Source organism: Hemiscyllium ocellatum, unplaced genomic scaffold (assembly GCF_020745735.1).
Source record: "Hemiscyllium ocellatum isolate sHemOce1 unplaced genomic scaffold, sHemOce1.pat.X.cur. scaffold_1815_pat_ctg1, whole genome shotgun sequence".
NCBI lineage: Eukaryota > Metazoa > Chordata > Chondrichthyes > Orectolobiformes > Hemiscylliidae > Hemiscyllium > Hemiscyllium ocellatum.
The window spans coordinates 52,144-69,018 of record NW_026867886.1 but is presented as its reverse complement, the minus strand read 5'-3'; the positions used below and the strand labels follow the sequence as shown (position 1 = coordinate 69,018).

At 44.5% G+C, this 16,875-nt stretch overlaps 1 long non-coding RNA gene across 3 annotated transcripts in view; it reads right to left on the bottom strand.

Moving 5' to 3' along the window:
• LOC132810671 (uncharacterized) overlaps positions 1-16,875 on the bottom strand; it is a 61,977-nt gene that overhangs the window by 11,816 nt on the left and 33,286 nt on the right. For all 3 annotated transcript variants that reach the window (XR_009643002.1, XR_009643001.1, XR_009643003.1), the window contains one exon: positions 10,381-10,515. This is a non-coding gene — a long non-coding RNA (uncharacterized LOC132810671). The remainder of the gene's footprint in view (positions 1-10,380; positions 10,516-16,875) is intronic.

Here is a 16,875-nt window from a genome sequence, read left to right as displayed (position 1 = left end):
AACCATGACTCCTGTATTATCATCCAAGCAGTCACACCTACACATAGGTATATAGGAACTGAAGGATTTAAAGAGATTACACAGACCTGGAGTGTTGTATGCAGAGGAGGAGATTAAACTGATAGGGATGGTTTTAGAGACTCAACAATGTTTGGAAATAATAGGGGTTGCCATGGCGATAGCAGGTTTCAACAATTCGGAGGATATAGGTCTGAAGGAGCTTTGTCTGTTAGCGATGGTACAGTAAAGGGAATTGTAGTGGCTTCCCTTTCATAGCAATCCATAAGCACTTACAATAGCCTGTTTGACATGTGCATTATCTCTCGACCATTCATCAGACAGCACTGCAAATACTTCACTGCCTCCGCCTACCAGCTTAGACTGAACTAGCATTACCCAGAAGACCTCAGGCCACTCTGTCTGTCTGTGCAATTTTTCAAATGAAATACAGAGTTCCTTGACAGTAAAGTCACAGGTAGTCAGGGTAGCGAAGAAGGCACTTGGTATGCATTCCTTTACTGGTCAGAGTATTGAATACAGGAGTTGGGGGGTCATGTTGCGGCTGTACAGGACAGTGGTTAGGCCACTTTTGGAAGACTGCATGCAACTCTTTTCTACTTCCTATCGGAAGGATGTTGTGAAAATTGAAAGGGTTCAAAGAAGATTTACAAGGATGTTGCCAGGGTTGAGCTATAGGGAGAGTTGAACAGGCGATGGTTGTTTTCCCTGGAGAGTCGGAGGCTGAGGGGTGACCTTATTGGGGTTTATAAAATCAAGAGGGACATGGATAAGGTAAATAGACAGTGTTTCCCCTGGGGTGTGCGAGTCCAGAATTGTAGGGCAAGGTTTAGGGTGAGAGGAGAAAGATATTAAAGAGAACTAAGGGGCAACGTTTTCACGCAGAGGATAGGACATGTATGGAATGAGCTTGCAGAGGAAGTGGTGGAGGCTAGTACAACTGCAACAGTTAAAAGGCATCTGGATGGATGTATGAATAGGAAGGATTTAGAGGGAGATGGGCCGGGTGCTGGCAGGTGGGACTATATTGGGTTGAGATATCTGATCTGCAGGATGGGACCGTGAATGTATTGTGGAACCTGGAGGATGTTATAATTTGAACTACAGGTAATTTTTGATTGGATCTTTCAGCCAATCTTACAGATGGTACAATTGCAACATTTAAGAAGTATTTGGATGGATATATGAATAGAAAGAGTTTGGAGGGACATCGGCCAGGTACAGGCAGGTGGGACTAGATTGAGTTGGGATATCCTGTCGGCATGGCCGGGTTTGACTGAAGGGTCTGTTTCCACGCTGTACATCTCTATGACTGTAAGATCGGCTGAATGGTCCAATCAAAAATTACCTGCGGTTCAATTCATAATATCCTCCAGGTTCCACAAGCCTTCCTCGGTCACATCTGCAGGTTCTATGAATTGCGCAACCTCCTGCAGGTCCCAAGTCCCTTCCTACATTTGTACCATCCTCCAGGTTCTGCAGCCCTTCATACCTCGTAACATGGCCCAGACTCTCCAACTCGTCCTTCCTCTGCAATGTTCCCTAGAAGGGCACTGGAGGATGGTGGGGGTTACAGAGATATGGAGGGACATCAGGATGGCAGGATTTTGCAGACATTAGGAATATAGGGACTTGAGGAGGTTTCACAGTTTATGAGTGTTGTAGGGTCTGGAGGAACTTACAAAGGTAGGCATAGTTTGAGATCGGAGGATTCTGCAGAAAACCTTTATGTGGTTAAAGGCAGAATTCTTAGCAGCGTGCAGGAACAAAGGGATCCTGTTTCCCTCAGGTTACCACCCAAGTTGACAGGGTGTTAAGAAGGCATATGGTGTATTGGCTTTCATTAGCAGTGGAATTGAGTTGAAAAGATGCGAGGTTTTGCTGCAGCTCTACAGAACCTCAGTTAGACCACACTTGGAATATTGTGAACAGTTCTGTTTGCTTCATTATAGGAAGGATGTGGAAGCTTTAAAGACAGTGCAGAGGAGATTGAACAGGATGCTGCCTGGACTGGAGGGCATGCCCATAGAAGGTAGGTTGTAGAAGCTGGGGCTTTTCTGATCAGAGCGAAGGAGGAAGAATGGTGACATGATAGAGGTGTACAAGGGAATGAGAGGCATAGATGGAGTGGATAACCAGAGACTATTTCCCATGGTGAAATGGCGATCACAAGGAGACATAAGTTTAAGGTAATTGGCGGTACGTTTAGCTTAGATATCAGAGGGATATGGGCCAGGTGCTGGCAGGTAGGACTAGATGGGGTTGGGATATCCTGTCGGCATGGACGGGACTGGTATGTTATTGACACAGTGTGGTGGGTGTGTGGAATGGACTGCCAGCCGTGGTAGATTCAGACACATTACACACATCTAAGCAACTCTTGGATAGGCACATCAATGACAGTAAAATGTAAGATATGCAGGTTAGATTCGTCTTCAGAGTAGGATAAAAGGTCAGCACAATATTGAGGGCTGAAGGGCTTGTACCGGAATGTGCTAATCCATGTTCTAAATAGCAAGGGTTATGATGGCAGCAAGAGGTTCCGGGAAGTGGGAGAGGATGTGATCTAAATGAAGTGACACAAATAGGAGGCGTTGCTAAGGTTGTATGAGGTAACAGAGACAGCAATGGTCTGATCTGGAGCAGATGTCCCAGACTGGGAGGGGTATGGGGACTGGAGGTGGTTTCACAGAGAGGAAGGGGCACAGAGCCACAGGAGGTTACAGAAATGTGGAGAGCTGGCGGGCCTACAGGAGTTCATGGAGATGGGAGGTTGGGAGGAATGGAGCAGTTTACAGGGATAAGGATAGTGGTATTTTACACAGACAGGAATGTTTCAGGTGAATGGAGCTGAGTACAGAGATAAAGTGGGTTGTACAGATTGGAAAAACAAATAGACATATGGAGGGTAGTCGTGACTGAAGATGTTTATAGATACAGGAAGGCTTAGGTTCTGCAGGTTATTTAGATAAAGAGGGTGTGGAATCAGACAGATTCTCCAAGTGACAAAGACAGCAATTTTGGTTGGAGGCAGTTTCACAGATTAGGGAGCATTCGTAACCTCCTCCAGTTTAGTCAGAGTGGGAAGGGTTGTAGGGGAGGGAGACGTTTACACATGTAAGAGCTGGAGAAGATTATGGAAATGAGTAGATAAATGGAGACACTACAGCATGTTCCATTGACAGGGTGGGTGCTGGCAATGAAAAGATATCACACAGATAGTGGGTCTTGTAGGAACTGGATTGAAAGAGTCGCAGGCATTGGAATGACTTCTGCAGACTGGGAGTGTTACAGGGACTGAGAGGTTTGTAGGGTCTCCACAGATTGATGGTGTCTTTAAGAATAGAAGAGTTTATCTAGATACTGAAAGCTTAAACCCAATGCATGCAGTCTTCATTTCAAGACCAGAGCCTTATTATCCCACACCAGCCAAGGATCCCTAACCCTGCCAGCTTTTCCCTTTATCCCAATGGGGCAGACTGGTCCTGGATTCTTCAGATCACACTTTGAAAAGCCTCCCATTTGCCAGTTGTTTCTTTTCCTTCAAACAGACTCACCCAATCGATTAGAATCATAATGTGGAGGTGCCAGTGTTGGACAGGGGATGTACAAAGTTAAAAATCACCCAACACTCGGTTCCAGTCCAACCAGTTTATGTGAAAGCAGTAGCTTTCAGAGCACTGCTCCTTCATCAGGTGGTTGTGAAGCACAATCCTAAGGCACAGAATATATAGCAACAGGATGGCAGGGTCATGGAATATAATATCAAACAAATTTAGTTGAAGCCTTTCATCTGTTACGGTGATCACCAGCGCTTCCAAAGCGAGTTGGATTATAACTGGGCATTGTGCAATTTTAAATTCACAGCATTGACGCTGGCCAGATCCTGCAGAATGGCCCCAAACCTGGCCCTGTTCCAGTTTTCCTCTTCAATCTGGGGACCTGCTGATCTTCCTTCATAACTATGTTAAAACAAAGACAGTTGTGGGCACTGGACCCAAAGTGCTCTCCGAATGACACTTCAGTCACTAACCCGGCCTCGTTTTCTGAGTTGGGGGGTGGGGTCCAGTGTCGCACCTGCCTGAGTAGAGTAGGGCCCTCTGCATATTGATTTAGCAACCTTTCTTGGACATATTTGAAAAATTGCACTCTGTCCGAGTCTGTTATACTCCAGGTGGCCCAGTCAATACAGGGAATATTAAAATCTCCAGCCTGTACTCCTCTATTATTCCTATAGTTATCTGCAATCCCTCTACACACGTGCTCCTCTGGTATCTGTTGGGTCTACTCAGTCTACAATACAGTCCCAACAAAGTGACCACCTCTCTTCTTTTTTCTAACTTCTAACCATGTGGAATTTTAAATGAATATATGTTTTAAAAATTAGAATTAACAATCCATAAATAAGTATTGATAAAAATCCAAACACTTGACCTTCAGAGAAAGACGACAGTTCACTTTCACGTGGTCTGCACGACATATCCACAGCAAAGTGTTTGCCTCTCAATGACCCTGTGAAATGGGCGAGCCAGCTGCTTAGCTCAAGGGCAGCAAGGGATGGGCAATAAAGGCTGGTCAGCCAGAGACACTCACATCCCAGACCGGATTTTTAAAAAATCCATTCAGATTGGTCCCAGCACAGTTCCAGTGGAACAATGTCCTGGCCAATCACATTGGTAGGATTATGGACAGGGCTTTTAACTGACAAAGAGGATGCTGGGACAGGCTTCAGGTGAAAGAAGCTTTCCAAATCCAAATAGAAAAGGTGAAGCAACAGAAAATGTGACCGAAGACAACAGAAAGGAACAGGATGGGCCAAAGTTTAACTAAAACTGTAGATCAGCAAAACCATTTGTGACAGGAAATTGTGGGAAAGAGAAAATTATGTTTTTTATTAATGGACAAAGTCTCTGCAACAAGGTAGATGGATTTGTGGCACAGAAATAAAAGAGATTTTGACACCAGAGAGATGTGGTTACAGGGCGAACAAAAGGTGGACATAAATATTCAATGTTTCGCAACATTGTGCAAATTCAGGCAAAATGGACAACGCTAGCAATAATGGGTAAGACGGGCATTACAGAGAAAGCATTTGGTCTCAGATCATGAAGTAGAGTCAGTCTGAATGTAACCTCTGGCTATTCCTTGTAAGGACACAAGCAGCAGAACAGTTTTAGACCACTGAACAGCATTCCCTTGCTCATCACTGCATTACACAGGAACTCATTGGAATTTTTAATAAAGGAATGGTGAACATTTATTGAAATTTCAATATTTGCAAAGTCTGGGACAGTCACACTGACAACAGTGATATTGGAAGAGGAGTTCAGAGAATTTTTTTCAGTATTTCTTAGAATAACACATTGTGCAACCGGCGAGGGACGTAACTGTCTCAGAGCGACTGTTGTGTGAGAAAGCTTAGTGAATGAGTTATGTCATTCTGGAGAGATCCTCAGGAAAATTGTGATAAAGTGCAGTTTAAAGAAAAATAAAGTTTTCAAGTAAATCACAGAAAGGACAAGCTACAAATAGAAACAAAAATAGCCAATTACATGGGTTTGAGAGGAAAAATGACCAAGGTAAATAGGCTACACAGACTGAAATATGGGTGTCTGGAAATGAACTGTGGAAAACATTTGAATGAACAGTGTAAAACACTCAACAAAAGGACATTCCATTAACAGACAAAAACTCAGCAAGAAATCCCCACCGGTCCCTCACTCAGGACAAAATGGATCATATTAGATTAGGAAGCTGAGAAGATCACCACAAAATACTTAAAATCCTCAAGTGAGAGTTTTAGAGTAAGTTTTAAAGGGATTGCAATGGGTCTGCTAGCAGGAGGAGGGCAATGGGAAGAGGAAACATTGTCAAGGTTTATTGATACGTTAGGAACAGGGAGAGATGAAGATGCTGGAGGTAGTGAGAGAGTTACAGAGAGTGGTCAGGGCCTGAACGGTGATACAAAGCCAGTACGAATTACTGCAGCTGGAGGGGTTTGCAGAGGTAGGGAGGGACATATTTATTTTTATTTATTCATTCATGGGATGTGGGTGTCACTGCCTGGACCAGCATTCTTTGACCCCATGCTAATTACCCAGAGATTGTTGGTGGATATATATACTTTCCTGGACTCAGGTGAAGTGCTGAATGACTGGCGGATCGCTAATGTGGTTCCTTTGTTCAAAAAGGACAGCAGGGATAGGCCAGGTAATTACAGAGCAGATAGTCTGACAGCAGGGGGAGGGAAATTATTGGAATGAATTATGAGGATGAATCCACACTTGCAAAGATAAGGATCAACTTGGTTTAGTCATCACAGATTTGGCAGAGGAAGATACAGTCTGAGGAATTCAGTTCAGGTTTTTGAAATTGTGCTTAAGTATATTGATGAAGGCAGTGCAGATGATGTGGGTTACATGGACTTGAATAAGTCCTTTGATAAGATGCAAAATGGAAGGTTGGTCCAAAAGGACTGGGTTCCAAGGCAGGTTGGCAAATTGGATGCAAAACTGGTGGGTAGAATACTTTCACCAACGGGTGTACACAGGGATCTGTGCAGGAACCATTGACCATTAATGACTCGGATGGGAAAGCAGAAGGTATCATTAGTAGGTTTGCAGATGATATGAAAGGTGAGGGTGTTATCCACAGTGAGGGGGATGGTCTCCGTCTGCTGTTCGATGTCGATCAGATGATAATCTAAGCAGAGTTCAGTTCTGATTGAAGTGAGGTGATACTCTGTGGGAGGTACGATAAGCGAAGGATAGACATAATGAATGGTAGGACTTTGCGGAGTACTGAGGAATACAGGGACCTTGGTGGACAAGTTCATAGATCCCTGAAGGTGTCAGCACAGGTTTACAGGGTGGGAAAGGCACCTCAACTGGGAGCGGGAGAGGGACCCACATCCTGCTGGGGTGAATTGCTAGAGATGCTTGAGAGGACATAACCTAGTCTGGCAGGGTGTTGGACCTTAAATAAACGTAAGGCCAGAAAGAAGATTGAGACAGGTACACGTGTTAAAGACAGCAATTTCAGCAGATAAGCCAGGCAAGAACATAGCAGGCAATGGGGGAAAACTGATGATTCAACTGCATTTATTTCAATACAAGGGGCCTGACAGCTAAGGAAGGTGAACTCAAGGCATGGATTGGAACATGGGACTGGGGTATTTTAGTTATTACAGAAACACAGCTGAGGGAGGGGCAGGACTGGCAGTTCATTGTTTCAAGGTAGAGATGCTCCAGGAAGGGGAGGCAACAGTGGACGTGTGGTGGTGGGTTTTGATTGCATGAATCATCCCAGCAGGACTTAGAGAGGATATTCCTGTGGGATCGCCCAGTGAAGCTAAGTTAGAACTGAGAAATAAGAATGGGTCATCACGTTGATACGATCTGACTGCTGACCCCGAATAATCCGTGGCAGACTGATGAACAAATGTATCGGGACATCTTAAATATCAACCATAATAATGGGGCTGTTATGGTAGGGTTTTTGAACTTTCCAAACCTAGACTGGGACTGCCAGTGTTCAGCATTTGCAAGGGAGGCATTTGGTAATTGTGTTCCAGGATCTCCCAATCAATATGTAAATGGCCTGAAAAGAGAAAGGGGCAAAACCTGACCTCCCCTTGGGAATCAAGGTAGGGAAGGGGACTGAGATGTGAGTGGCCAAGCGTTTTGCCAAAGTAACCACAGTTCTCGTAGTTTGAAAACAGCTTTGGAAAAGGACAGGCCTGGTCCACAAGTGCAAGTTATAAAATGGAGCCTGACCAATCTTGATCGTATTAGCCAGGAACTTTCAAAATGTGATTGGGGAAGGGAATTATTTACAGGGAAAGGGAAGTTTGGCAAGTGAGAATATTTTTAAACTGATCGACCTGCGTCAGCATGTTCCTGTGTGTGTGCAGCTCAATGCTGACAGCATTCGGAAACACTGGCTGTCTATTGAGGGTCTGGTCAAGGAAAAGGGGGCACATGTCAGGTATAGCCAGCTGGATCAAGGGAATCCCTGAGGATATACAGGGGCTGTAGGAATACACTTTGAGTAGAAAACAGGAATGGAGAAAGGCTCAATGAAATAGCCTCAGCAGAGAAGGAAAGGGGAATCCAAAAGTGATTGTATCAGTATATTAAGAGTGCATAAGGAACTCAGGACAAAATAGTATCCATTAAAGATCAATGAGGCCATCGATGTGTGGAACTGCAGGATATTTGCTAAGATCCTAAACAATTTTTTCACTCCAGAACTTACTGAGGACAAAGACTGGGGAACTCAGGGAACAAGAGTAATGCATGAGACCACATTCGGAGTCCTCTGCAATTCCAGTCTCCCTGCTACAGGAAGGATATTGTGAAACTTGAAAGGGCTTAGAAAAGCTTTACAAGATATTTCCCGGGTTGTTGCTGAATAAGCTGGGGTTACTGTCACTGGAGAATCGGAGACTGAGTGATGACCTTACAGAGGCTTATATGAACATGAGCGGTATGAGCGGCATTGAGATTGCACAGACATTTGCGAGGCCTGTTCTCCAATACTCTGTGCAGTTCTGGTCGCCCAGTTATAGGGAGGATATTATTAAGCTGCAGGGGATTCAGAAGAGATTTACCAGGATATTGCTGGGTATGGAAGGCTTGGGTTCTGAAAAATGGCTGGATAGGCTGAGTCTTTTTTCACTGGAGCCTGGAGGTTGAGACATGATACTATAAAGGTTTATGAAAAAAATGAGGTATATAGATCCATTTAATGGTAGCTGCCTTTTCCGCAGGATGGGAGAGTCTCGAGAGGAGGGGCCACATTTTTAAGGTTAGCGGAGAGAGATGTTCAAAAAAAAGATATGGGGCAATTTGCTACACCGAGGGTGGTTTGAGTTTGGAATGAACTTCCTGAGAAAGGGGTTGATGTGGGTACAATTACAACACTTTAAAGATATTTGGATAAACAGGTGAATAGGGAAGGGTTGGAGTACTATGGGCCAGCAACAGGCAGCTGGGAAGAGTTGAGTTTTAGATGATGGTGGGTATCAGCTGAAGGGTCAGTTTCCATGCTGTCTGGCTCTATGACAAGAATATGGTTTTATTCCATTATTGAAGAAAGGATCAGGGCTGGGTCCACTGATGTGCATCATCTACATAAATGATTTGGTTGAAAATATAGAAGTGATTGTGCGTAAGTTTGTTGATGATCAAATTAATGGTGTAGTGGGCAGTAAATACGGTTATCAAAGGGGGTCTTGACCAACTGGGCCAGTGGACCAGACAATGAAAGATGGAGTTTAATTCAGGTGTTGGATTTTGTTAAGACAAACCATAGAGGACTAATACAGTTAATGGAAGGGCTCTGGCCAGGGTTGTCGAATAGAGAGAAAGAGAGAGAGAGAGAGAGAGAGACCAGGGGGTGCAAGTTTCATTGTTCTTCAGAAGTGGCATACCGGATGGACAGGGTGGGAAAAGCGACATTTGGCAAATTTGCCGTCATTGACAGATGAATCTTCGGGGTGGCCCTAAGAATGGTGAATAGCCAAGGGTAGGTGAGTCCAAAACTCGAGGATATAAACGGGACGTGAGAGAGCAAGGACTTGAAGGGGGAGCTGACGGGGAACATTATCCACAGAGGATGGTGCATAGATGGAACAGACTGCCTCAGGCACATGGGAGAAACAAGAACAATTACAGCATGGAACAGATATTTGGGAGGTACATTGAGAGCAGAAGGTTTGAAGAGATAAGGGCCAAATGCAGGCAAATGAGACTCATTCAGTTTAGGTAACATGGGCAGTATTGAGGAGTAGGACCACAGGTTCTGTTTCCGTGCTGTATCACTCTGTATCCAGTTAAAGAGGATTACAGTACCAAAATAAGGCATGTTGTGGACACTGAAGCAAGTTACAGCGATAGGGATGGTAGTCTGGAATGCAGTACATCTCAAATATGTGGAGGGACTATCGGGAAGGGAGGAGGTTACAGGGACAACTACTGTTATAGGAGTTAAAAATGACTGAAGATACTGGTGCACAAGCCATGCCACAGATACAGTGTTGCAGAGTAGTGAGTCTTAATACAGTGTTGGAGGGAGAACACAGAACAGAAAGATCCCAGGCAGCATTCACACCCTCTCGTGGGAGGCCTGCTTTCCCCTCTGTTGTCCTGATGCTCACTAAGACAGCACAGGCCTGGACTGATAACTCTGAACTCCCGATGCTGTCTCAGTGCAACATAAGTTAAAGTAGATGTGGTGATTGAGCATGGGGTGTGTCTATACTGTGCTCCCCATCAAGCACTGTATCTGTATCATGTATTGTTAGCCGATGTTTGCAGCCCTCCCATTGCTCCCTGCTCTGTGCACTGTGAGTGATCTTACCTCACTGCAGGATTTATTGAAGGCTCCAGATCTCCCTGCCCTTTGTCTCCCTGGCTGACCAACCATCTTCAATGAGGTGATGGATGAGACACACAGCAGTTGGGAAGTCTATTGATTCAGGAACCTCCTGAGTACCTACAGGAGACAGAGAAATAGACAGAATGGAAAATTAGACTGATTCAGTGAGGGTTACACAAGGAGAATGGAAATGAACCCCACAGATATCTAGAAAATCCCAAGCTCCATCCCTGGCCTGTGCTGTTGCGTCTCTCTGGAGTGGAGAATTCTGTTGGCTCAGGATCTGGAGTAGCTGCAAGAGCGAGAGACACTGACAGAGGCAGCAATTAGACCCACACAGGGAGGGATACCACATGGAGAGAGACTAAGTGATATCACCGGAGTGCTGGAAGACTTCAGGATCACACAGTCATGTTGGAAGAATGGGTTTAGCTTCATGTATCAGTGCTCAGGGATGAGCAATCAGTGAGCAGGTGAAGCGATGGCCTAGTAATATTATTGTTAGCGCATTTGTCCAAAACCTCAGCCAGTGCTCAGGGGAGGCAGGTTTGAATCCCATCATAAGATATGGTGGAATTTAAAATCAATAATTTTAAAAATAGCAATTAACAATCCATAAACAAATATGAAACCATTGCTGATGTACAAAAATTACAATCCCTTAGATTAGATTTTGTACAGTGTGGAAACAGGCCTTTTGACCCAACCTGTCCACACCATCCATCCAAAGATTAACCCACTCAGACCCTTCTCTCTCGACCAAATACACCTAACATCATGGGCAATTTAGCATTGCTAATTCGCCTGACTTGCACGGCTTTGGACTGTGGGAGGAAACCGGAGCATCCGGAGGCATTTCATGCAGACACAGGGAGAATGTGCAGACTCCACACAGCCACCTGGGGCTGGAATCGAACCTGGAACCCTGGTGCTGTGAGGCAGGAGAGCTAATCACTGAGCCACCGTGGCGTGCACTTCGCCTTTTGACAACGAGATCTGATCATCCTCACTTGGTCTACACGACATACCCACAGCAAGGTGTTTGCCTCTCAATTACCCTCTGAAATGGCCGAGCAAGCTACTCAGCTCATGGGCAGGTAGGGATAGGTAATAAAGGCTGGTCAGTCAGAGACACCCACATCCCCTACCTGATTTATAAAAAAAATCTAATAGAATGGTCCCACTGGTATCGTGGTGGGCCCAGTGACCTGGGTCCTGGCCAATCATGTCAGTAGGTTTATGGACAGGGCTTTAAACTGACAGAGAGGATGCTGGGACAGGATCCAGATGAAAGGAATTTTCCAAATCCGAAGAGAAAAGGTGAAGCATCGGAACAACATGGGAATGTGACTGAAGGCAAGCAGGAAGGACCAGGAAGGGTCAGCGATTAACTAAAACTGTACATCAGTGAATAGGTTTGTGACAGGAAATTGTGGGAAAGAATAAATTATTTCATTTTTGAATGGATGAAGTCTTATCAATAAGGCAGATGGATTAGTGACACTGAGATAAAAAAAAAAGGTTTAGACACCAGAGAGATATGGTTACAGGGTGAACAAAAGGTGGACATAAATATTCAATGGATCACAACCTTGCGGAAACTCAGGCCAAGTGGGCAACGCTAACAATAATGGGTAAGAAAGGCATTACAGAGAAAGCATTTGGTCTCAGATCATGAGGAAGAATCAGTCTGAATGTAAATTCTGGCTACTACTTGCCAAGGACACAAGCAGCACAACAGTTTTAGACACTGAACAGTATTCCCTTGCTCATCACTGCATTACACAGGAACTCATTGGAATTTTTTAAACAAACACATTGCGATAATTTTGGGAAACATCAATATTCACAAAATGTGGGACAGTCACACTGACAACAGTGATATTGGAAGAGGAGTTTAGACAATTAGTTTTCACTGTTTCTTTGAATAACAAATTGTGCAACTGGCGAGGGACATAACTATCTCAGAGCGACCGTTGTGTGATGAAACTTCGTGAATGAGTAATGTCACCTGGAGAGATCCTCAGGGAAATTGTGATAAAGTGCAGCTTAAAGAAATATAAAGTTTTAAAGTGAATCACAGAAAGCACACGCTACAACTAGAAACAAAATTAGCCAATTACGTGAGTTTGAGAGGAGAACTGACCAAGGTAAACAGCCTAAACAGATTGAAACATGTGTCTGTAAATGAACAGTGGAAACCATTTAAAGGAGCAGTGTAAAACACTCAACAAAAGGACATTCCATTGAAACAGACAAATCCTCAGCAAGAAATTCCCATCGGTCCCTCACTCAAGTAAAAAGGATCATATTAGATTATCGGGCTTAGAGGATCACCGAAAAGTACTTAAAATCCTGAAGTGAGAGAATGTTTTAGCAGTAAGTTTTAAAGGGATTGCAAAGGGTCTGCTCGCAGGAGGAGGTCAGATGGAAGAGGGAATAATTGTCAAGGTTTTATGTCACAAAAGGAACCGGGAGAGCTGAAGGTGCTGGAGGTGGTGAGAGAGTTACACAGAGTGGTCAGGGTCTGAAGGGTGTTACAAAGCCAGTACAGATTGCTGCAGGTGGGAGGGATTTGCAGAGGTAGGGAGGGACATAGGTATTTTTATTTATTCATTCATGGGATGTGGGTGTCACTGCCTGGACCAGCATTCTTTGCCCCACTGCTAATTATCCAGAGTATAGCACAGAGTCAGCCATATTGCTGTGGGTCTGGTGTCCCGTGCAGGTCAGACCAGGTTAGAATGTCAGTTGTTCTTCTCTAAAGGATGTAAGTGAACCAGATGAGTACTTCCTACTGGTCAACAATGCTTTTATATACAGCCACAACATGACATCCCAACTCCTACTCTTATTGCTCTGCCCAAAGAAGGTAACCATCCCAAATGCCTGCTTCACCAGCCTGTCTACCTGTGACACCACTTACAAAGAGCTATCTACCTGCATCCCTGGGTCTCTGACTGACAACACCACCCAGGGCCCGAACACTAACTGTACAGGTCCCACCCTGGATTGTTTCATCAAAAAGGAACACTTCACATTTAGCTAATTAAACTCCATCTGCTATTCTTCAGCCCACTATCCCAGCAGTACTGTTAATCTTGTTGTATCTTGGATAAATTTCTTCACTGTCCACTTTACCAACAATTTCAGTGTCACTCAAAAAACGTACTTACCACAAAACCAATATTCCCATCCAAACCATTTATCCAAATGACAAACAACAGGGGACCAACTTCACCGCTGGTCACATGCCTCCAGTCAGAAAGACAACATGCCTCCCATTGCCCTCTGTCTCCCACCATCAAGCCCAATTTTGTATCCAGTTGACTAGCTCCTCCTGAATGCCATATCCTTTTACATTGATCTGAGCTTATTACCCATTTCCCAGACGGATCGTAGAACACAGAACAGTACAGCACAAGACCTTTCGGCCATGATGTCATGCCCACCTTTTACCCGACTGTAAGATCAAACTAACTGACATACCCTTCATTTTGCTCCCATCCATGTGCCTATCCAAGAGTCTGTTAAATGTCCCATTCCACCAATTCACCACTCTCTATTTAAAGGACCTACATCTGAAATCTCCTCTTACCCATCCTCCAATCACCTTACAATTATGCCCCCTGGTACCATGTATACCATGGGATAAAGAGGTCTCTCAATATTCACTCCATCTATGCCTCACACCACCTTGTTCACTTCTACCAAATCACACCACACCCTTCTTCACTCCAATGAGAAAAGCCTTAGCTCCCTCAACCTTTCTTCATAAGACATGCTCTCCAGAACAGGCAGCATTCTGGTAAATCTCTTCTTTACCCTCTCTCAAGCATCCACATCCTTCCTGTAATGAAGGGATCAAAACTGAACACAATATTCTAATTGGGATCTAAACAGGGCTGTATAGAGCTGCAGCATAACCTCACGGCTTTAAAAACTCAATCCCCCAGCTAATGAAAGCCGATACACCATATTCTTTCTTAACAACACTATCAGCTTGGTGACAAATTTGAGGGGATCTCTGGTCATGAAATCCAAGATCCATCTGTTGCTCCACACTATCCAGTATTCTGCCTTTATCCCTGTATTCTGCATTCAAGTCTCACCTTCCAAAATGCATCACTTCACACTTTTCCAGATTTGACTTTATCTGCCACTTCTCAGCCCAGCTCTACATCCTGTCAATGTCCCATTGCAATCTCCAGCAGACATCCACACTATTCACCACTCCACCAACCTTCGTCTCATTGGCAAAGTTACTAACCCACTCTTCCACTCACACATCCAAGTCATTCATAAAATCACCAACAGCAGAGGTCCTGTAACCTCTCCGTGCAGAAAACCACTGGTCACCGAGCTCCAGGCTGAATGCTTTCCATCTGGCATCACCCTCTGTCTTCTATGGGCCAGGAATTCTGTATCCAGACAGACAGGTTTCCATGTATCCCATGCTCTGTACTTTCTCAATGAGCCATAAATGCATTTTGTCACATTCTCAAAGGATTCAATAAGAATTGTGAGGCATGACCTGTCCCTAACAAAGCCATGAGACTTTCTCTAATCAAACTATGGTTTTCCAAGGAATCATAAATCCCGTCTCCCAGAGTCCTCTCCAATAATCTGCACATCACAGAGAGAAGACTGACAGGTCTGTGATTCCCAGAATTATCTCCATTCCCTTTCTTGAACAACACATGGCTGATTCACCTAACCTGCTCATCTTTGGGTTGTGGGTGGAAACCGGAGCACCCGGAGGAAACCCATGCAGACATGGAGAGAATGTGCAAACTCCACACAGACAGTCACCTGGGGCTGGAATTGTAATCGCGTCCCTGGTGCTGTGAGGCAGCAGTGCTAACCACTGAGCCACCGTACTGCCCCATGTAACTCTCTAGAGCCCTGCTTCGGATCTTTGGTTCCTCAACCTTAAGTCAGCTTCCTTCTTCCTCTTGACTAGATGTTGTACATCCATTGGAACCTTGTTAAATGCTTTGCTGAAGTCCATGTAGACAACGCTGACTGCTCTGCCTTCATCTATCTCTTGGCCACCTCCTCGAAGAGTCAATCCAGTTTGTGAAATACGGTTTCCCACTCACAAAGCCATGCTGAATATCTCTAATCAGCCCTTGCCTTTCCAAATATATGTAGCTCCTTTCTCTCAGAATCTCCTCCAACAACTTACCCAGCACTGGCTCACTGCGCTGTGATTTCCTGGCTTTTCCCTGCAGACCTAAAGTGATGGAATAGCATTAGCCGCCCTCCACTCTTCCGGTAACTCATTGTGTCTGATGATAATATAAATATCTCTGTTAGGGACACCGCAATCTCTTCCCTAGCTTCCCATGAATATTCAAGGATAGACCTAATGAGCTACTGAGGATTAATTAACCTTTATTTGTTTTAAGATTCCAACACTTTTTCTTCTCTGTTGAGGATTCTTTACAAGACATCACTATTTATTTCCCCAAGTTCCCGAGCTTCCATGTCTTTCTCCACAGTAAATTCTGACAAGACTATTTTGTCTAACATCTCACCCACCTCCTGATAGTTAAGGGGCCCGATTCTCTACCAGGTTACTCTTTAGCCCTTATTGAAACTTGTGTAAAGGTTTCTGAAAATTTAAATAAACCGTATCTTCGGTACAGCCAGTCCTACACCCGTATCTATCCTGCCATTTATACTCACACCAATAAAAATACAATCCTACAGGCTCAAAGCAACATTCTCTTTTTATTAAGTGTGTTTCTAAGGGTCCAGTTATTGTTCACTGACATATCCTTTCAAACACATTCCAGCTCCCGACCTACTATCAGGCCAACACTGTTTGGTTTCAGACTGGCAGCAGAAAGGGTTATGGGAGTTCGTGTTTAACAAACTGAAAAAGGGAGCTTACAGGTTCAACAGGTAATAGATGTTTTGGAAATAAGGAGGGTCATGGGGACTGAAGGACATTATGGAGATAGGGAGTGATGTGGGGACTGAATGAGATTATAGACATAAAGAGTGCAGTGGTGACTGAAGAACATCATGGAGGTAGGGAGTGCTGTGGGGTCTGAAAGGGGACAAAGAGATCGGGAGGGCTGTTGGGCCTGAACGCAGTTGCACAGATCAGGAGGATCATGGGAATTGAAGGAGGTTACTCTGAATGGGAGGGTCGTTTGGTCAGGGTGAGATTATGGAGATAGGGAGGGTCGTGGGGCCTTTTGGAGGTTATGGAATTAGGGAGGTTTTGGGGAAGGGTTCAGGTTACATGGATGGGAAGAGTCGTGGGGACTGAAGGAGCTTATGGAGATAGGGAGGTCTGTGGGGACTGAAGGAGGTTATATAGAGAGTAAGCTTATAGAGAACCACAGGAAAGAAGAGCAGATATCGTCCATTTGACCACAGAGTCGGTCCCACCATTCAATATGATCAGGACAGATATCTAACCCAGTACAGTGTTCTTGCTTTCACATCTTAATCTGATATTAT